The 23233-nt window shown below is 42.6% G+C and overlaps 1 long non-coding RNA gene across 1 annotated transcript in view; it reads left to right on the forward strand.

Moving 5' to 3' along the window:
* The first annotated feature begins 1054 nt into the window (after positions 1-1054).
* The window catches only part of LOC117329015, a 40905-nt gene continuing 18726 nt past the window's right edge, over positions 1055-23233 (forward strand). The window contains exons 1-2 of the long non-coding RNA XR_004533091.1: positions 1055-1208; positions 1438-1601. This is a non-coding gene — a long non-coding RNA (uncharacterized LOC117329015). The remainder of the gene's footprint in view (positions 1209-1437; positions 1602-23233) is intronic.

A 23233-nucleotide genomic window follows, 5' to 3' on the forward strand; every position in this document is an offset into this window, starting at 1 on the left:
GTTAAACAGGCTTGTGTAAAACAATATATACTACTAAATACGAAATTTCCGTGAGTTGCTTGTATCCCCCGCCAAACGAAGTTGGCAAGGGATATACAATATGGGTTCCGTCCGTCGGGATTCGCTTTCCGCACGATATCTTTTGAATTAATGATCTGATTTTGATGATACTTGCTTGGGAGACTTATTACCTAAACACATTGCTCAAGTTCGATTATCGCCATATTACAAGCAATGATTCTAAATGCTATGTCATGTGTTTTATGTTTTTTATGCATGTAGCCCACTTTGATTTCATGTAATACAATATTTGCATGGGTGGGGGATCTTGATGACTAAGTCCTTGTTTTCGTTGATTTCGTAGGAACCCTTATACCGCAAATTTACGTGTCCATCAACGATGAAATGTAAAAGTTTGGGTATATTGCTATAATATATACCAAGAGGGTTGATCGATGAAATGCTAATTCTTTTTGGAAACTACGTCCGAAATCATATTCACGACAATACCGGATTTAACAGTTTAAAGGTCGGAAGGTGTCCAGATTATAAAATACACATGCTGTTTGATTTGCGGTATAAATATGTATAATTGTAAGATTCACTACAAAGTTTTGAAGGCCAGACGTAACATATGGTCAGATTGTGAATCATACAAAATAAAGGAAAATTCCTTTACTTGGACACGGTATCCGTCCCAGCTGTTAAGGATAATACTGTGGTTATACGGACTAAAATATAAGCTGTCACCTCAGTCAAACAACAGATGTAGTCAACAATTATCAATATTCACCAATAAATCTTATACGCAGAAAAATATACATTTCTGCATAACTTGATTGTCTTGTCTGCTCGTGAAATATTTGTTTTAATCCGACATTAGATATTGTCGGTAAATGTTTATACGGATAATCTACTCTTAAGTATACGCCACATACCAGGTACGTTCACAACATGTTTGTGTCGTAAACGGGGTATTATATAGTAATGGTAAAAACTACATGAGGATACCGAGTTTAAACCATAGCGTAATTCTTAATTACAAAGAAGGCAAGAAATGAACAAAACAAATCCACGGAGACAGTAGATCTTTAATTACAAAGAAGGCAAGAAATGAACAAAACAAATCCATGCACGGAGACAGTAGATCAAAGTAAAATATCAGGAATATGGTTTCGGAAGGATAAGCGTCTTCTGTATCATCCATTGTAAGTTGACAACTGTCATTTATGTAATAGTTAGGTGAAAAACCGAGGGCCGGGATGGCAGCTATGGAATCACTGGTAATATCAATTCTCGAGGAGATAGACTTTGATGGATTCGTTCCACTCTGAAGGCGAATAGTGAGCAGCTTGTTGTCTATCTATCCTTTCCCTGGTATACTCTTCCGTGTAAGTCACAACTAATTAACTTGATTCACCTTCTGTCTAATGGCAGGAGACTCGATATTGTGGACTCTTCCTGAAAACCCCTCGCAGCCTGGTTACTACAACTTCCATTAGACCACAGTTATGTGGAGACATAAAACAGGACTCTGCCGAAGGAGTTGTCCTCAGGTCATCTAAAGCTTCTGCCTAAGAGAAGTCATGAGGCAATGAGAGGTAAGCTTAGGTAGACTTGTGGTTTTACTCGTGTAAATTCGACTATCATGGTTATCCGTACATACTGACTTGTACTACATCGTCACCACTTTCCCGGAGTTCGGAAGGCCTCGAGGGACAGACTAACATTGTAATTCTCGTAACACTATCACCGAGTAAACGAATACGATTAGTTATAAAGTCACTAAAAGGGAGCTATTTTATATAGTAATACGAGGCTATATAGTATATACATGTATATACAAATGTAATTTCTTACCCCAAGTACCTGTGCCGAAATCGAGCCAATAAGTTAGTGATTAAAGATTTGTGTTAATATTGTTATTATACACAGTATCCGTTAAAATGTTGATACTTTTTACTTAACAGTTCACTACAGAGCGTTAGCCGTGCATTCGCTTTCGTAACTGTGAATATATCGGCTATATTTGGAAGTGGCGCAATGTTGATTTAGAGTAGATTTCAGTGCGTTCACATTTCGATAGCCTACACTGATCCAACACATGGTAGTGGGTGGCTTAAATACCGCTCCCGTTATACTTTCATGGCATAAAGATTATGATCATATTCTGTTTTTCACTGCCCTGTTGTTTTTTTTAATTCAATACATGTTGTCAACTTTGTCGGCTCAGTTAACTTGTTGTCAACAATGAAGGAGAAATTAGAGAAACCTTAACCATGTGGACCACATTTGACGTCGGGATCCACAGGTAAGGCAGTCACACCCATGACAGAGGCAGTCACACCCATGACAGTGGCAGTCACACCCATGACAGAGGCAGTCACACCCATGACAGAGGCAGTCTCACCTACAGACATGACAGAGGCAGTCACACCCATGACAGAGGCAGTCTCACCTACAGACGTGACAGAGGCAGTCACACCTACAGACATGACAGAGGCAGTCACACCTACAGACGTGACAGAGGCAGTCACACCTACAGACGTGACAGAGGCAGTCACACCCATGACAGAGGCAGTCTCACCTACAGACATGACAGAGGCAGTCACACCTACAGACGTGACAGAGGCAGTCACACCTACAGACGTGACAGAGGCAGTCACACCCATGACAGAGGCAGTCACACCTATGGCAGAGGCAGTCTCACCTACAGACGTGACAGAGGCAGTCACACCAATGACAGTGGCAGTCACACCCATGACAGAGGCAGTCACACCTACAGACGTGACAGAGGCAGTCTTACCTACAGACATGACAGAGGCAGTCTTACCTACAGACGTGACAGAGGCAGTCACACCCATGACAGTGGCAGTCACACCCATGACAGAGGCAGTCACACCTACAGACATGACAGGCAGTCACACCTACAGACATGACAGAGGAAGTCACACCTACAGACGTGACAGAGGCAGTCTCACCTACAGACATGACAGAGGCAGTCACACCTACAGACGTGACAGAGGCAGTCACACCCATGACAGTGGCAGTCACACCCATGACAGAGGCAGTCACACCTACAGACATGACAGGCAGTCTTACCTACAGACGTGACAGAGGCAGTCACACCTACAGACATGACAGGCAGTCTTACCTACAGACGTGACAGAGGCAGTCACACCTACAAACATGACAGAGGCAGTCACACCTACAGACATGACAGGCAGTCTTACCTACAGACGTGACAGAGGCAGTCTCACCTACAGACATGACAGAGGCAGTCACACCTACAGACATGACAGAGGCAGTCACACCCATGACAGTGGCAGTCACACCCATGACAGAGGCAGTCACACCTACAGACGTGACAGAGGCAGTCTCACCTACAGACGTGACAGAGGCAGTACCACCTACAGACATGACAGAGGCAGTCACACCCATGATAGGCAGTCACACCTACAGACGTGACAGAGGCAGTCACACCCATGACAGTGGCAGTCACACCCATGACAGAGGTAGTCACACCTACAGACATGACAGAGGTAGTCACACCTACAGACACGACAGAGACAGTCACATCTACAGACGTGACAGAGGCAGTCACAAAAAGGACGCCAAAGCAGAAGCCAAACCAAACTTTTCGGGTTCACCTAACCCCCCCAAAAGACAGACAGGGCCCCAACCTACGACTGACAGAGGCAGTCCACCCAGACAGGGCGTCCACCCAACAGGGCGTCCCCCTCACCCGAAGGCCCCCTCCACCACAGGGACCCCGAGGCCACCCCTACAAAAAAGACAGGCTTCCCCGACTGACGAGGAGTCACACCCCACAAACACAGAGGGGTAACCCCACAAAAAGCAGGCCCGTCCCTCAGACTGACAGGGCCCCCCCGCTCCCCACAAAGAGAGGCCCGTCACACCACCTGCAAGGGCAGTCCCCCCGCCCTCAGTTTCCCTCCCCCCCCAGCGGGCGCACCCTACAGAGACAAAACGTTCACCACAACTGCGAGGCCGCCCCCACAACTGACAGAGCGTTCCCCACCCAATTTTAAGGGGCCCCCCCACCCGCGGGCCCTCAACCCAGACGTGGGGGAAATCACCCCCACATGAACAGAGGCAGTCTCACCTACAGACATGACAGAGGCAGGTCTTACCTACAGACGTGACAGAGGCAGTCTCACCTACAGACGTGACAGGAAGTCTCACCTACAGACATGACAAGGGCAGTCACACCTACAGACACGACAGAGGCAGTCACACCTACAGACATGACAGAGGCAGTCTCACCTACAGACGTGACAGAGGCAGTCTCACCTACAGACATGACAGAGGCAGTCTACCTACAGACATGACAGAGGCAGTCACACCTACAGACATGACAGGAAGTCTCACCTACAGACATGACAGAGGCAGTCACACCTACAGACATGACAGAGGCAGTCACATCTACAGACATGACAGAGGCAGTCACACCTACAGACGTGACAGAGGCAGTCACACCTACAGACATGACAGAGGCAGTCACACCTACAGACATGACAGAGGCAGTCTCACCTACAGACATGACAGAGGCAGTCTCGTCTACAGACATGACAGAGGCAGTCACACCTACAGACATGACAGAGGCAGTCACACCTACAGACGTGACAGAGGCAGTCACAGCTACAGACATGACAGACAGTCACATCTACAGACATGACAGAGGCAGTCACACCTACAGACATGACAGAGGCAGTCTCACCTACAGACGTGACAGAGGCAGTCTCACCTACAGACGTGACAGAGGCAGTCTCACCTACAGACATGACAGAGGCAGTATCACCTACAGACATGACAGAGGCAGTCACACCTACAGACATGACAGAGGCAGTCACACCTACAGACGTGACAGAGGCAGTCTCACCTACAGACATGACAGAGGCAGTCACACCTACAGACATGACAGGCAGTCTCACCTACAGACAGGACAGGCAGTCTCGTCTACAGACATGACAGAGGCAGTCTCGTCTACAGACATGACAGAGGCAGTCTCACCTACAGACTTGACAGAGGCAGTCTCACCTACAGACTTGACAGAGGCAGTCTCACCTACAAACATGAACGAGGTAGTCACACCTACAGACATGACAGAGGCAGTCTCACCTACAGACGTGACAGAGGCAGTCTCACCTACAGACATGACAGAGGCAGTCACACCCATGATAGGCAGTCACACCTACAGACGTGACAGAGGCAGTCACACCCATGACAGTGGCAGTCACACCCATGACAGAGGTAGTCACACCTACAGACATGACAGAGGTAGTCACACCTACAGACACGACAGAGACAGTCACATCTACAGACGTGACAGAGGCAGTCACACCTACAGACATGACAGAGGCAGTCTCACCTACAGACATGACAGAGGCAGTCACACCTACAGACGTGACAGAGGCAGTCACACCTACAGACATGACAGGAAGTCTCACCTACAGACACGACAGAGACAGTCACATCTACAGACATGACAGGAAGTCTCACCTACAGACATGACAGAGGCAGTCACACCTACAGACATGACAGAGGCAGTCTCACCTACAGACATGACAGAGGCAGTCTTACCTACAGACGTGACAGAGGCAGTCTCACCTACAGACGTGACAGGAAGTCTCACCTACAGACATGACCGAGGCAGTCACACCTACAGACACGACAGAGGCAGTCACACCTACAGACATGACAGAGGCAGTCTCACCTACAGACGTGACAGAGGCAGTCTCACCTACAGACATGACAGAGGCAGTCTTACCTACACCCATGACAGAGGCAGTCACACCTACAGACGTGACAGGAAGTCTCACCTACAGACATGACAGAGGCAGTCACACCTACAGACACGACAGAGGCAGTCACATCTACAGACATGACAGAGGCAGTCACACCTACAGACGTGACAGAGGCAGTCACACCTACAGACATGACAGAGGCAGTCACACCTACAGACATGACAGGAAGTCTCACCTACAGACACGACAGAGGCAGTCACATCTACAGACATGACAGAGGCAGTCACACCTACAGACATGACAGAGGCAGTCACACCTACAGACATGACAGAGGCAGTCACAGCTACAGACATGACAGACAGTCACATCTACAGACATGACAGAGGCAGTCACACCTACAGAAACGACAGAGGCAGTCTCACCTACAGACGTGACAGAGGCAGTCTCACCTACAGACGTGACAGAGACAGTCTCACCTACAGACATGACAGAGGCAGTCACACCCATGACAGAGGCAGTCACACCTACAGACATGACAGAGGCAGTCACACCTACAGACGTGACAGAGGCAGTCTCACCTACAGACATGACAGAGGCAGTCACACCTACAGACATGACAGGCAGTCTCACCTACAGACAGGACAGGCAGTCTCGTCTACAGACATGACAGAGGCAGTCACACCTACAGACATGACAGAGGCAGTCTCACCTACAGACTTGACAGAGGCAGTCTCACCTACAGACTTGACAGAGGCAGTCTCACCTACAAACATGAACGAGGTAATCACACCTACAGACATGACAGAGGCAGTCTCACCTACAGACGTGACAGAGGCAGTCTCACCTACAGACATGACAGAGGCAGTCACATCTACAGACATGACAGAGGCAGTCACACCTACAGACATGACAGAAGCAGTCTCACCTACAGACATGACAGAGGCAATCACACTTACAGACTCGACAGAGACAGTCACACCTACAGACATGACAGAGGCAGTCACACCTACAGACATGACAGAGGCAGTCTCACCTACAAACATGAACGAGGTAGTCACACCTACAGACATGACAGAGGCAGTCTCACCTACAGACGTGACAGAGGCAGTCTCACCTACAGACATGACAGAGGCAGTCACATCTACAGACATGACAGAGGCAATCACACCTACAGACATGACAGAAGCAGTCTCACCTACAGACATGACAGAGGCAATCACACCTACAGACTCGACAGAGACAGTCACACCTACAGACATGACAGAGGCAGTCACACCTACAGACATGACAGCGGCAGTCACACCTACAAACGTGACAGAGACAGTCTCACCTACAGACAGGACAGGAAGTCTCACCTACAGACACGACAGAGGCAGTCTCACCTACAGACGTGACAGAGGCAGTCACACCCATGACAGTGGCAGTCACACCCATGACAGAGGCAGTCACACCTTCAGACGTGATAGAGGCAGTCACACCCATGACAGAAGCAGTCTCACCTACAGACATGCCAGAGGCAGTCACACCCATGACAGTGGCAGTCTCACCTACAGACGTGACAGAGGCAGTCACACCCATGACAGAGGCAGTCACACCTACAGACGTGACAGAGGCAGTCTCGCCTACAGACACGACAGAGGCAGTCTTACCTACAGACATGACAGAGGCAGTCACACCTACAGACATGGCAGAGGCAGTCACACCAACAGACATGACAGAGGCAGTCTCACCTATAGCCGTGACAGAGGCAGTCACACCCATGACAGAGGCAGTCTCACCTACAGACACGACAGAGGCAGTCTCACCTACAGACATGGCAGAAAGTCTCACCTACAGACGTGACAGAGGCAGTCACACCTACAGACATGACAGAGGCAGTCACATCTACAGACATGACAGAGGCAGTCACACCTACAGACGTGACAGAGGCAGTCTCGTCTACAGACATGACAGAGGCAGTCTTACCTACAGACGTGACAGAGGCAGTCTCGTCTACAGACGTGACAGAGGCAGTCTCACCTACAGACATGACAGAGGCAGTCTCACCTACAGACATGACAGAGGCAGTCACACCTACAGACGTGACAGAGGCAGTCTCGTCTACAGACGTGACAGAGGCAGTCTTACCTACAGACATGACAGAGGCAGTCACACCTACAGACGTGACAGAGGCAGTCTCACCTACAGACGTGACAGAGGCAGTCTCACCTACAGACATGACAGAGGCAGTCTTACCTACAGACACGATAGAGGCAGTCTTACCTACAGACGTGACAGAGGGAGTCTCACCTACAGACGTGACAGAGGCAGTCACACCTACAGACGTGACAGAGGCAGTCACACCCATGACAGAGGCAGTCATACCTACAGACGCGACAGAGGCAGTCTCACCTACAGACGTGACAGAGGCAGTCTCACCTACAGACTTGACAGAGGCAGTCTCACCTACAAACATGAACGAGGTAATCACACCTACAGACATGACAGAGGCAGTCTCACCTACAGACGTGACAGAGGCAGTCTCACCTACAGACATGACAGAGGCAGTCACATCTACAGACATGACAGAGGCAGTCACACCTACAGACATGACAGAAGCAGTCTCACCTACAGACATGACAGAGGCAATCACACTTACAGACTCGACAGAGACAGTCACACCTACAGACATGACAGAGGCAGTCACACCTACAGACATGACAGAGGCAGTCTCACCTACAAACATGACAGAGGCAATCACACTTACAGACTCGACAGAGACAGTCACACCTACAGACATGACAGAGGCAGTCTCACCTACAGACATGACAGAGGCAGTCACACCTACAGACGTGGCAGAGGCAGTCTCACCTACAGACGTGACAGAGGTAGTCTTACCTACAGACGTGACAGAGGCAGTCACACCTACAGACATGACAGAGGCAGTCTTACCTACAGACGTGACAGAGGCAGTCACACCTACAGACGTGACAGAGGGAGTCTCACCTACAAACATGACAGGCTGTCACACCTACAGACGTGACAGAGGCAGTCTCACCTACAGACGTGACAGAGGCAGTCACACCTACAGACATGACAGAGGCAGTCACACCTACAGACATGACAGAGGCAGTCACACCTACAGACATGACAGGAAGTCTCACCTACAGACACGACAGAGGCAGTCTCACCTACAGACATGACAGAGGCTGTCTCGTCTACAGACATGACAGAGGCAGTCACACCTACAGACGTGACAGAGGCAGTCTCACCTACAGACATGACAGAGGCAGTCACATGTAAAGACAAGACAGGCAGTCTCACCTACAGACAAGACAGAACAGTCCCGCCCCTACAGACATGACAGGAAGTCTCGCCTACAAACAAGACAGTACATTTTAGTGTTATGTGTTGTCAATAATCCACGTACATTTTAGTGCTATATGATGTCAATAATCCACGTACATTTTAGTGTTGAATGGTGTCAATAATCAACGTACATTTTAGTGTTCTGTGTTGTCAATAATCCACGTACATTTTAGTGTTCTGTGGTGTCAATAATACACTTACATTTTAGTGTTGAATGGTGTCAATAATCCACGTACATTTTAGTGTTCTGTGGTGTCAATAATACACTTACATTTTAGTGTTCTGTGGTGTCAATAATCCACGTACATTTTAGTGTTGAATGGTGTCAATAATCCACGTACATTTTAGTGTTCTGTGGTGTCAATAATACACTTACATTTTAGTGTTCTGTGGTGTCAATAATCCACGTACATTTTAGTGTTCTGTGTTGTCAATAATCCACGTACATTTTAGTGTTGAATGGTGTCAATAATCCACGTACATTTTAGTGTTCTGTGTTGTCAATAATCCACGTACATTTTAGTGTTCTGTGGTGTCAATAATCCACGTATATTTTAGTGTTTTGTGGTGTTAATAATCCACGTACATTTTAGTGTTGAATGGTGTCAATAATCCACGTACATTTTAGTGTTGAATGGTGTCAATAATCCACGTACATTTTAGTGTTGAATGGTGTCAATCCAGGTACTTTTTAGTGTTCTATGATGTCAATAATCTACGTACATTTTAATGTTCTGTGTTGTCAATAATCCACGTACATTTTAATGTTCCGTGGTGTCAATAATACACGTACTTTTTAGTGTTCTGTGGTGTCAATAATCTACGTACATTTTAATGTTCCGTGGTGTCAATAATACACGTACTTTTTAGTGTTCTGTGGTGTCAATAATCTACGTACATTTTAATGTTCCGTGGTGTCAATAATACACGTACATTTTAGTGTTTTGTGGTGTAAATAATGCTTACATTTAGTGCTTTGTGGTGTCAATAATCCACGTACATTTTATTGCTCTGTGGTGTCAATAATCCACGTACAAATTTTTTTTTCACTTTTCATTGGTTTCTGGACCATTTAAGGTGAAGTGCACAGATGATGCGGTCGTTATGACGTAGAAGTTTGGTAACAGTAACATTAATCTGAAACTTGCTTAAACATCGTGTGCCTCGGTTTCGTTATGAAATAAGACAACGGAACCGTACGCGCGGTGAGGGATGTCTTGCCATTGGGTCATTAGGGTTTTTGACGTTTCGAGGCCATTTCACAATTCTTTGATGTGTCGGTCACAAAATAATGAACTGAGCCAAAAACATGACTGTACGTGTTGTTTACTCATATGGTTAATTCACAGAGGGGGAAAACCACACAGCCAGTGATGAAATAGAGCTGGGACGATTCCGCGCACACACAGTTGATAAGCGGCTAGTGAGCGTGCTATAGTCTCTCCTATTAGTCATTGGTCTGAAAATCGGTCGTCCTGTACCGAGTCACCCCAGTAGTTGAGTGACTAGAACGCCGCGGTTATGTCGTGATCAAGATTTCGTCATCTGTAGACAAGTTATTGTCTCAATTGATGGCAAACGTCTCACAAACATGCATTTTGACACAAAGAATGTGACCTGTTGATGTAAACAACATTGTGCCAATTTGGAAAAACACATTCTTCAAATACTCGATCGATTGATATGTGATAATTCTTGTTTTGAACATTTCTATATACTGTTACGTGATATGCGTGCTTTAGAGAGTTATTTAATGTGTCGCAATCTGCGTTGTTTTATTGAGTTGTCGCGTTACCTGGTATACCTTGACACGCGCAGAAAATCAATAATTGATGTACATAAATTAACTTTTTTATTGGCAGAAGTTATGGATAAACCGCATCTTTTATCATACATATGTACGCATGCACGTGTACATGGCATATGCACACACTAAACGACTTATGTATACCTGTTGATACCAGGTACACCAAGAGGGTCATTTACCTCGTTAGGACATTAACCACTTAGCATATGGCCCTCGGTTATATCTACACGTATAACACCTTCCATAAAAATATGTACCCAGAAACCGATGACGTCATTGAGTCGTCACACAATAACATTAATTCCGCAGTTACTGCCTGGAGATGTGATTCACTAAATCAGATACGCATTACGTACTGTGTTGAGGTGGAGTTGGTGCAGAACAGTTGCCTAGAGCCATTACAGCATTAAAACATGTTTACTTACTCTTCAGTCGGATCATTCTCCAGCACGCGCGACGCGTGAGATCTTTGGGTTGTAATTACCACTTAACACGTTAAGTGTGCTGTAGGGATTTTTGTATACTGTCCTGCGTGTATTGTTTTCAGCTAACACTTTCTGTTGGTGAATTATGCAGCAATAGACAGATAGTTGAATAAAAACAGTAATAAAACGCCTGTAATTATCAACAAGTGGCATGTCGTCAACGTCTGTAAAGTCTAACAAACCGCTCTGTTTGTCACACCATGGGCGCTGATTGCTACAACATATTTTGTCAGATTTTAATTCATTTCAACTTTTACTCCTTAAGTTTGATAGTTTATTGGATACCTATCAGCTGCATTACAAAAACTAATTACTAAAATTACTAAAAAAAAATATTACAAATGTCATATACGTATACATGTATATATACATGTGTGTATGTGTAATTAAAGGAACAGGTCGGAATCTGTAATAGGACGGAGTAATGAAAAATATCCTGCCCGTGCCGGGCTTCGAACTAGCGACCTCTTGCTCTCAAGGCAATGCATCCTACTACGAGGCTAAAGGGACGTTCCTGCTTGTCCTAGCTAGGTGACATATACTCTCCCCTTTAACACTACTACCTTCTTCACAAAGTCTTTTCATCATCATCATCATCGTCGTCGTCAGCAGCAGCAGCAACAACAACAACAGCAACAGCAGCGTCGTCGTCGTCGTCATCACAAGGAGAGGGTGTCTTGTACCAAATATTTCAGAAGGTATTGAGAACGCATAGGACCAAATTCATGTTGCGAGTCGATTGTACCATATGTTTTAATACATCCCGGATCTCAAATAGTTCCAAATATTTCAGAAGATAGTCTTTGAACATCGACCATATCTACGGGCATGTATTCCACGATGTACATGTACATGCATCACGAGACTCTACCTCGCTGGACCAAACTAATACTCGTGCATTTTTTAACTTACTGCAAAGATTGGGAAATATTGAAATATGGAATATACGTGTACCATGACGTGTAACCGAATTACAAAACATGTGTCGTAAATCAAGTAACAGATTAAATGACTTAAAATTGACATCGTCTGTCAGATATATCCCCGTGTGTGTCTACACAGCAAAGTAAACACGATTATTTACTATAGTGTATCCTTGTCACTATACTTTTTTTCTGTTTAAAGTATATGTATCATATTTCCAGCTATCTCATACCATCATTTATTCCAACGTCACCAGCCAGCGCCCATTGACCATCAGACTACGTGGTACTGCGCATATACAACATAACTGTATCTAAATCGTAGTCATATGTAATCGCCGCGTGGTGCTGATAATGTTTTCTTTGATATAGAGTACATTTAAATTTACTCCATCTAATCATTCACCCACATTGTCAAAGTTCAAAGGTCAGTGTCTACAATGATAGTGTACAAGCACGTGCGCATGGTGTCATTGTCCACGTGCCACATAGGAAGGGGCAGTAGGAAATGGGCGATCAAATATTGCAGTCTCCTCATCAAATATGACGTCATAGTTAATAAGTGTACTAACCGCGCACGTATTGCGAAAAAATTGGGTTACTACGCAGTGAAATACTAACTTTAGTAAAGCTAGGAATGTACTCCGAGAAAACACATAGAATGGGACATTTAAATGACTACGAGAAAACATATAGAATGGGATAATTAAAAATGACTACGAGAAAACATATAGAATGGGATATTAAAAATGACTACGAGAAAACATATAGAATGGGATATTTAAAATGACTACGAGAAAACATATAGAATGGGATATTTAAATGACTACGACATATAGAATGGGATATTTAAATGACTACGAGAAAATGTAATAATCCATATGAGAATAATCATCCATCTTGTCTAGATGTGTCCGTCCGATTACGATTGTCGTTATAGCGTTTTCGTCCTTCACTATTGGGCACCAACCGGGCATCAATCATCATATACAAGGAACTAAAAAAAGGACCCATTAGCATGGCACTGAAATAACTTATTAATAAATGCAATTTTAGGAAAATGAATTTGTTTTTGAAGGGAGGATGATGGTGAGTAGCGCCTATATATAATACCGCCCTTGAGAGGACCTTGTTCGGTGATTGATACTGTGAAATTTCATTAAATTAAAAATTCGAAAAACTCCAGGCTTCCAAAAACCAGATGATTTCCAGACTATTATTCTGTCCGTTTATTGATATTTCTATAATCACGCTGGTTTCCTCTGGTCGAGAATGTCGTACATAGCATTTACTGACTTGATTTTAATTAACCTTTTTCTGCAAAATATATTTGTTGTGTAGAAAACTAGAATGTGTTAACTTAAAATCAAAATAAACAAATGAAGAAGGTATACGTGTCAATTGATGTTCTGTGTGTATCTGAGTTAGTATGGGTAAACAACCTGTCAATAACACCCAGGGTTGTTTTCCCCGCATAACATCACGTCGGCATATAACAAACCTTGTTTACGTCCGGGGACTATTTACAACATTACTGGCTTACATTACATGGCTATGGACGTTTAAAATAAATCGGTTGACTGTGCGTCGATTTCATATTTAGTTACAACAAATTGTGAAGTCTGCAATAACAAGATAATAAACGATAAGCGGGCGCTAGGCAGTGACAACAGCCTTCTAGATATTTAGTTAACCGATATAAATTAACTAAATAATCATTGTACCGTACCGATATAAATTAACTAAATGATCATTGTACCGTACCGATATAAATTAACTAAATAATTAGGGTACCGTACCGATATAAATTAACTAAATAATTAGTGTACCGTACCGATATAAATTAACTAAGTAATTAGTGTACCGTACCGATATAAATTAACTAAATAATTAGTGTACCGTACCGATATGAATTAACTAAATAATTATTGTACCGTACCGATATAAATTAACTAGATAATTAGTGTACCGTACCGATATAAATTAACTAAATAATTAGGGTACCGTACCGATATAAATTAACTAAATAATTAGGGTACCGTACCGATATAAATTAACTAAATAATCATTGTACCGTACCGATATAAATTAACTAAATAATTAGGGTACCGTACCGATATAAATTAACTAAGTAATTAGTGTACCGTACCGATATAAATGAACTAAGTAATTAGTGCACCGTACCGATATAAATTAACTAAATAATTAGTGTACCGTACCGATATGAATTAACTAAATTGCACCGTACAATTGGGCGCGAGTACGGTTAGACTATCTACAATTCAATCTTTAACACCGAAAATATAGATTTGTTCTAAAAACATAATTCCATACAATTGTTGTAAACGATAGCAAAAGCTTGGTCGTGACTGCAGGATCATTAATTTAAAACGTGTATATGATGTTCATCAATCCCCAGCGGCGTGACCCGGATGTTATTGTATATGGACACCCCTTTCGTTAATTATAGATGTGTTGACGGGTCGATCGACTTTATTCCATAAACGTATATAATTGTCCGAGTTGTTTACTTCGTCTATGTGTACATTATACATGTCATGTACGCGCGGTGATACACGAAACACACGTGGTACTCTCACATCAACAAGCTTTCCGGAATTGTCCTGTGGCAGAATTAACGTCATTGTGACGTCAGTAAATGTACAAATATTTCTTGGAAAGTGACCGGGCAGTGAAACCCCAATTAATTGTTAACCACACTCAGTGCTGTTAATAACTGCCTGTTATAACATCACTAAGTATTCAGTAGCTGTAAAATGACATTGTCCCATACATAAGTACATGATAAGGTCGGTTATTCTCCAACGATGACGTCAGTGACAGATGATTACACAATGTAAAGATTATATGAAAACAATAGGATCATTGAGGTGTGAAAATAAAAAAAAAGTTATGGCGAAGGATCAAAATGACAAGTTGTTTTCACTCTTGTCCTTGTGTGCTCGTGTCCACCTGTTAACGGTCACCAGTAGGTAACACACAGTGAGGAATATAATGTCTTTACAACGGTATATACTTCTACAGTGTGTAACGATATATATGTAGCAAGAGGTCCATATGACCTGTACTACTCACCCTGAAACATAATGTACATATGCATGTTGATCAAGGTTAGTTTTCGAAAAAACAACTGTTACTGTAAAACGTACTAACTACACAGCAAGTGTCGTCGTTGGTGATTTTAATTGATTTCATCGCCAGGCCAAATAATTACCATCAGTACATGTAACATGTTTCACACACACACAAAAAAAGACAAAAGGTTTAAGTTATATCCTATTTGACCATGAATTCTAGTCATGTTCATTGCATCTGTCATAACCCCTTGTCCCAGTAAAATAGCATGACTCTTTGCCCTTATGGTTCTTCAGAAGACGATTTGACGACGAAGTTTGGACGGAGACGGACGAACGATGAACCGTACGATAGAATTTTACCATTACCTCGTTCCCAGAGGGACAAGCTCTTGATTTATCCTGGCAATTCGTCTTTCTCTTGCTACGATTTAATCTGGAAATCTATCACACGCATTGTGTATTTTTTGTATTATGTGGTACCACAAACGTTTACATGCGCATGTTGCTCACACGCGTAAAACCAACGAGGAAATGCAAAATTACGACTTTGAGATCGGGATCATTACAGTATGGTTAATGTCTGCAGAGTTTTGATTCGTGTTCAAAATGCCGAAAATTTCGTAAAATCTTGGAATAAAGATTAGGATTGTTCGATCTTTGACGGAATTGGCCGATACTAGCGATTGACCAAAATATAAGGCAAGTAGGTTTTCCCTGCCATCCTACATGGACGTTTTTCGTATGTTGTCTGTAATTCAAATGCTGTGGAAAATATCTATGATATGAAATATGTCGATGACGATTTGTCAAAAGTCGGAAATTTATGCCTGAATTCAGTACTTTAGTAGTCGTGACAGATGTAAAATTTACCCGGAAGTTAGATAAGATTTATTAGACACGGGTGTGATGTATCTTTGTGGTGATGAACCCGGGGTATCCGCGCCCCACGTGTTGCACGTTAGGTCAGCCAAGGGCAATGGCATCAACTAAATATTCACGTGGCGTCCAATGTCGACAGTACGACAACCAAAACGCGTGGTAATGTGAGCACGATGACCGAGCTATAAAACCCTTGTTTTCCTCCACCGTGTAAAACTTGTACTGTCTCAACCAAATTACGAGAACAAAGAATTCCACTGGTGTTGACGTGTCGCTGTGTACCTGCAAGACGGTAATATTAATGGCGAGAGAGGCACAATGCCAAGCGTGCACCTTAATTAAGGAAAGTGTGTTGACCAATCGAAACTCAAGTTATCGAATGGAAACCAATTTTCTTTTAATAGAAAAAGTGCAATAAATCTTTGTTATCCAGACACAGGGACCAATCTTAATAAAATACTTCCTATAAGGCACCAATTTGATGGATCCAGGTGAATCTGAGCTATCAGGTGGAAACCATTGCTCGGACGGTCGATGACGGACGCGAATGACACTGAAAGTGTTGAGATTTCCAACCGTGACATGGATAAGCTCGGGTATTTTGTCTCCGTATACAAACGAACACGGATAAGTCGAACCATCAGATAAGTCGAATATTTTGCTTGGTCCCGTCGACTTCGTCTTATCCGAGTTTTACTGTATTTGGACAAGACCGTATTTTCGGTGACTTAGCTGCACCTTCTTTCTCTAGGAATGTATCGTCGATTGCTCAAACTCGAACGAAGCTCGCCCAGATTGGCATGGACGCGGCGAAGTGGTCCTTCTCGGTGCCATGTCGAGCACCATATGTAGCTCCCGTAGCTTGGCATAAATGTGTCAAAGTGGTCTTTCTCGGTCCTGCGTCGAGTCCCATAGGTTGGTTGGTTTGTAGGTTTCACTCTCCTTTCACTGTTCAGGCGACGTGAGAGGATCCTGTGTAGTCGAGTCCGCCGGTGTCTCTAAAACACGTGTCACGTTGACTCAGCCTCCCAAAACACACCAAACGTTTACTTGGCACTCACGAGAGACCGTCATAAAATGATCATAGCTGTTGATATTATGTTAAACAATACATTCTAAACCATTTACCCTAGATTATCGTGACGTAACAAAACTGATAATCTAGACCGGTATTCACAGAAATCACGACCTCTCACGTTCGCACAACCTCACCCAGCGTTGTCTCACGTTCATCCCGTAATGTCTACGAATATAAAATACAAGAGCGCAGTTTTATGTCATTTGATGAAATTGTTTCCGAGATAAATGCGGATACTTTAATCTGTTATACACAGATACTGCCTGACGTTGTTTGCAAATCTATTAATGTTAGGTTTGCCACAAATCCAAAACGTTTTACTGTATTGGTAGATTTAAAATACAGAGAAATGAGTGCAGGGGTGTGAATATCTGTAGAATTTTGTATGCAAAATGCGTTTTGTCATCGGGCTCAAATCCTACATGACACTTAATACATACATGTTATAGATGACAGAGATTCTATATCAGACTGACCCACCAATGCGTGACGAAGACAAAGCCAATTTAAACTCACACATGTATTGTATTGTCTAGATCGAAAACTGCGGAATTATATCGTAGAACGGCAAATTCGTGATGTGTTCATTCAGATACCTAGGGGAGCGACGAGATTACGTATTAAATTAGCCATCATGATGTACATGTGTCATGTTTAAAAACGTTCTGATAAAAAATGATAAATTCATGCTTAGGAAAGAATCATACCCTATCTAATTGTAGACTTATTTCCTTCTTTTTCTCCTGCCGATAAGGTATGTGGAAGCCATCGCTAGGATGTCCTGTACATAATCGCCATGCGTGCGAGTTCTTTTTATTTAAACAATCTTGACTGAGACTTAATGCTCTGTTCATGAGATAATCCTGATTTAGATACCACCCTAGTTCTTATGTTGAGGACGTGACCCGGATTTAATTTAGAATTACGTGGAGGATGTCGCCGAGAAGCAGGAGACGCTTCCACTTCAGGAACACCTAGCTGGTATCTGTATTTCTCCCTTCCTCGTCTTTTTTTCAATCAGAATGACCGTATTGCTTGTATTTTAGTATTAACTTTTCCCTTATAGTTTGTGATATAATTATTTTCACAGCAAATCCGGTTTAATATTGATTTGTTGTAAGTGAGTTGCTAGTTGTAGTTAGTGAGTTGTAAGTTGTGGTTAGTGAGTTGTTAGTAGTGGTTAGTTATGGTAAGTGAGTTGTTAGTTGTAGTTAGTGAGGTGTTAGTTGTTGTAAGTGAGGTGTTAGTTGTAGTTAGTGAGTTGTTAGTTGTAGTTAGTGAGGTGTTAGTTGTTGTAAGTGAGTTGTTAGTTGTAGTTAGTGAGTTGTTAGTTGTGGTTAGTGAGTTGTTAGTTGTAGTAAGTGAGGTGTTAGTTGTTGTAAGTCAGTTGTTAGTTGTGGTTAGTGAGGTGTTAGTTGTGGTTAGTGAGTTGTTAGTTGTGTTCGTGCGTTGTTCGTTTGTGGTTATGCGTTGTTTTGTGGTTAGTGAGGTGTTAGTTGTGGTTAGTGAGGTGTTGTTGTAGTTAGTGAGTTGTTAGTTGTTGTAAGTGAGTTGTTAGTTGTGGTTAGTGAGTTGTTAGTTGTAGTTAGTGAGTTGTTAGTTGTGGTTAGTGAGGCGTTAGTTGTGGTTAGTGAGGTGTTAGTTGTAGTTAGTGAGTTGTTAGTTGTGGTTAGTGAGGTGTTAGTTGTGGTTAGTGAGGTGTTAGTTGTGGTTAGTGAGTTGTTAGTTGTGGTTAGTGAGGCGTTAGTTGTGGTTAGTGAGTTGTTAGTTGTGGTTAGTGAGTTGTTAGTTGTGGTTAGTGAGTTGTTAGTTGTGGTTAGTGAGTTGTTAGTTGTGGTTAGTGATGTGTTAGTTGTAGTTAGTGAGGCGTTAGTTGTGGTTAATGAGTTGTTAGTTGTGGTTAGTGATGTGTTAGTTGTAGTTAGTGTTGTGTTAGTTGTAGTTAATGAGTTGTTAGTTGTGGTTAATGAGTTGTTAGTTGTAGTTAGTGAGTTGTTAGTTGTGGTTAGTGAGGTGTTAGTTGTGGTTAGGGAGTTGTTAGTTGTAGTAAGTGAGTTGTTAGTTGTAGTTAGTGAGGCGTTAGTTGTAGTAAGTGATTTGTTAGTTGTTGTAAGTGAGTTGTTAGTTGTAAGTGAGTTGTTAGTTGTGGTTAGTGAGTTGTTAGTTGTAGTAAGTGATGTGTTAGTTGTAGTTAGTGAGTTGTTAGTTGTGGTTAGTGATGTGTTAGTTGTAGTTAGTGAGTTGTTGTAAGTGATTTGTTAGTTGTTGCTAGTGAGTTGTTAGTGAGTTTAACGAGTTGGTGATATCTTACTTCGGATGATTTATATCCCACAGTAAACAGTATGGTTCCTAAGGAAGGTTATGTATAACATATCCGGTCAAGTAAAGGCCGCGATATGTTGCGTCAAGATATAAAAGCGAAAAAGAGGTAAAAGTATAATTTTATGTAGCTCAGTCATTTTCAACAGCACACATACGACAACGTTTCTTGGAACGTGGAACTTCATTTACAGTCAACATAGTGGAAATCTTCTTAAATCCCCTCTTCCCACTTCATACATGTACACAAACGTACAACTATTTGCGGAGTCCTTGACCTATATTCCTGGTATCGTCTGATAAAGTAAGGACAACTATTCCCGTAATGTTTTCTGTAAGCGAGGCCGGGTTCCAGTTTCGATTCTTTGCTTTCAGAAAGTACTTGTGTAATGATGGCAACTTCTAACCTTTCTGCGCGTGAGTTATCTATACGTGTGCATGTTTGCTGCTAGGGCTTGGAATTATGGGATATGATAGGAGTCTCTTTTTTCCTGTGTCATCCACAGATGCTCTGTCGACATGAAAAATCGTAGATTCATTAAATCAAATGACGTTTTTTCCCCACTACAAATCTCCCTTAAGAGCTTGGTATGTTACTCGGAACATGACTACCATGTTAGTGACCAAATATTTCTTCTTTGTGTCCATTGGCCCTCCCTAACTTTCTGTCATGTACAATTTATCAAGTTTGTGTGAGCATCAACTTCAAACAGCCGATGTGGACCATCGTAAATATAAGTCTGTTCAGACATTCAAATGGTACATGATGTTCACTACTTGATGCTCAAAGCTTGATGTTCATTTCTTCATGTTCACCACACGATGATGTCTTCCTGATGCTCATCAGTTGATGTTCATTGTTTGATGTTCACTTCCTGATGTTCTCCGTTTTATGTTCACTGCTTGATGCTCAGCACTTGATGTTCACTGCCTGATGTTCACTGCCTGATGCTCACTTTCTGATGATCAATACTTAATGTTCATCACTTGATGCTCACAACTTAATGTTCACCACTAATTGCTCGCTTCCTGATGTTCACTACCAGGGCCCAGTTGTTCAAAAAGTGATCAGGCTTGTCACAGTTTAACAACAATTTTAAAAACTTGATTTAAGCATTTCTGGTAATACTAACTTAACAAAATTTCATGAAACTATAACTCTCATCAATCTCTTCCTACCTGCCTATTTTAATGAATACATTGTACATACATTCACGTTTTGAAATAAAAGAGAAAATGGTTTTTCACAAATCAAGTGATTAAGCTTGTCGCCTTTTGAACAAATGGGCCCTGATGCTCAGCTGAAACGGATGTAAAAGGAGACATAACTGGTCCATTTCTGTGACATTATAATGGACTTGGAGATCATGCCGTGTCAATAAGCCTGCGACATGGTATTCCTGTGAGATAGAACTTAGTTGGTACCAATCAAAAGGTGCCGGCCTTGAAAAGCCTTTATGTGATGGTTGGGCGTTAGACAGTGTTTCTGTGTTGCGATATTTCCTTTTGTAATGATCCATCATTTCGTTTATTGTTCAGTCACTGTAGTGTATGTTCGTATCTTTAGACTTGTCTGGTTGTAAGAAGCAAATTACAGGAAGTTGTTCTGTCAGTATATCCTTGTATTATGTAGACGAATGTGAAGAGGGGTTCACCTTATGTTTTAGTGAGGATTCCATTAACCGTATCAATTACAAATGTATTTGCCCCCACCCCCTTACCCACACCCCCTTACCCCGCCCCCTTACCACACCCCCTTACCCCCGCCCCTTCATCATTTCTTGACGTTCAGAAAGATTGGGCAACGGCATTACATGACAAACTCATGTCTGAACGTTCACATTTCTGCACCAAGAATTACTGTGCCATAGTTTATCGTATACACTCCGTAAACTTCCATTCAATAAAACTTGTGTATGAAGAGATTTGTAAATGAGATATTAGTGTTTTTATCTCAGACACCTGGAAAAGTACTGCATATATTAGTTCTGAGAGCTCCCTGTCTTCGAAGCTTTACGGACAGTTTTGAACAAAAATCGTTTCGTATACAACATTTTACAAACTACTGTGATATTACATATGATTTGCAAAACAGAAAACACATCCCATTAAAACAAGAGGAAGGTGTTAAATTGAAGAAGAACAGCCATTAAAAAGGGATTTGAAACCAAATGAACTATCTGCCTATACCTAACCATGCTTTAGATGTATTCACTACCTGGTCACACAAGATTTGGGTTTTCCCCGAACCTCAGCTTGTTAGCATACGGACACGTGTCGCTGTTGTGTTTACCTGTACAACAGGACCACAGGTACAGACGTGTATTACACCAAATCTATTTCTATCAGGTGCTGTGTCAGGAATTGGGGACGATATGCACACGAAATTGTGTCCGGTATTTGTTCATATTTACCCATCTGACATCAGAGATAGGTAGACATACACTTACGCTGTTGATGGGTATTTTGCAATAAAGCTGATTTGTCATTCAGTCAATGCTAGTATCCGGATCCTAACCCTCTATCCCCTACCACCATATTACCTACCCCCTACCAACATACCCCCTCACACACTTCATTCCCTACCCTTCCCTCTTCATCCATATTCCCCTCCCCCGTTCAATGTGATATTTAAGTGTTCTTCTCTCCATGTATGTAACACCTATTTCTGTCTCACACTCGTCACAGTTTGTTGTTTGTGAAACAGAAAATACATATATATTTCAATATTTTGTTCTTTGCTAAGAAGTTGGGATTTTTTATTTTCTTTATTGTCCGTGTACAGAAAGTACACATATAACAACAGGTGTAACCGTAGTCATCATTGGGTGTAATTTCGTCATCGATACAGCTAAATGATCCAAATAAGGTCATGTCAATTTCTGATTGTTCCTAATAAGGAGCTACTGTCTTGTGTTTCGGAAGGCGATGACTGCTGTGCGGGACTGACTGACGGGGGCGAGGTCCATCTCGTCGCCGAGAGAGATCGGTCACCTAAATACAGTGTGGAATGTAAGATGTCTCGGAACAATTCTTTTCCGATCTGCTGGTTCATCGTGTGGTATGTAAAAACCACCGAAGCGTGATAATAGTCTTCTTAAAATACATTTACAAAACACACGATCATAGACCTTGTACTATAGACATACCATGTGTACATGTGTTTTAGTTTTAACACATAGCCCGGTCAAAGTTTATTTTTGTACTGACTTCCATTGATTGTTATGGAACGATACCTTAAATTGCTGTCCCTTCTGTTGAAGGAAGAACATGTATACATCGGCTTTGTAGAAATTCCCAAATTGTCAGATATCGTGAGCGGTCTAAGATTGTGGGCTACAGCGGAAGTAGGCAATATTGTGGTTTTCACGTCGCCATTGAAATCTCCGGTTGGCCCACTCTTTCTATAATAATCAGCTTTAAGCACACAGGTCTTGCATAATTGATCACTAATTAGGAAAATTCCTTATGGAATATCGGTCAAGGGACACGCAATCCGCTAAGAAACCACACCACTGATATTGGTAA

Source organism: Pecten maximus, chromosome 6 (genome assembly GCF_902652985.1).
Source record: "Pecten maximus chromosome 6, xPecMax1.1, whole genome shotgun sequence".
Classification (NCBI taxonomy): domain Eukaryota; kingdom Metazoa; phylum Mollusca; class Bivalvia; order Pectinida; family Pectinidae; genus Pecten; species Pecten maximus.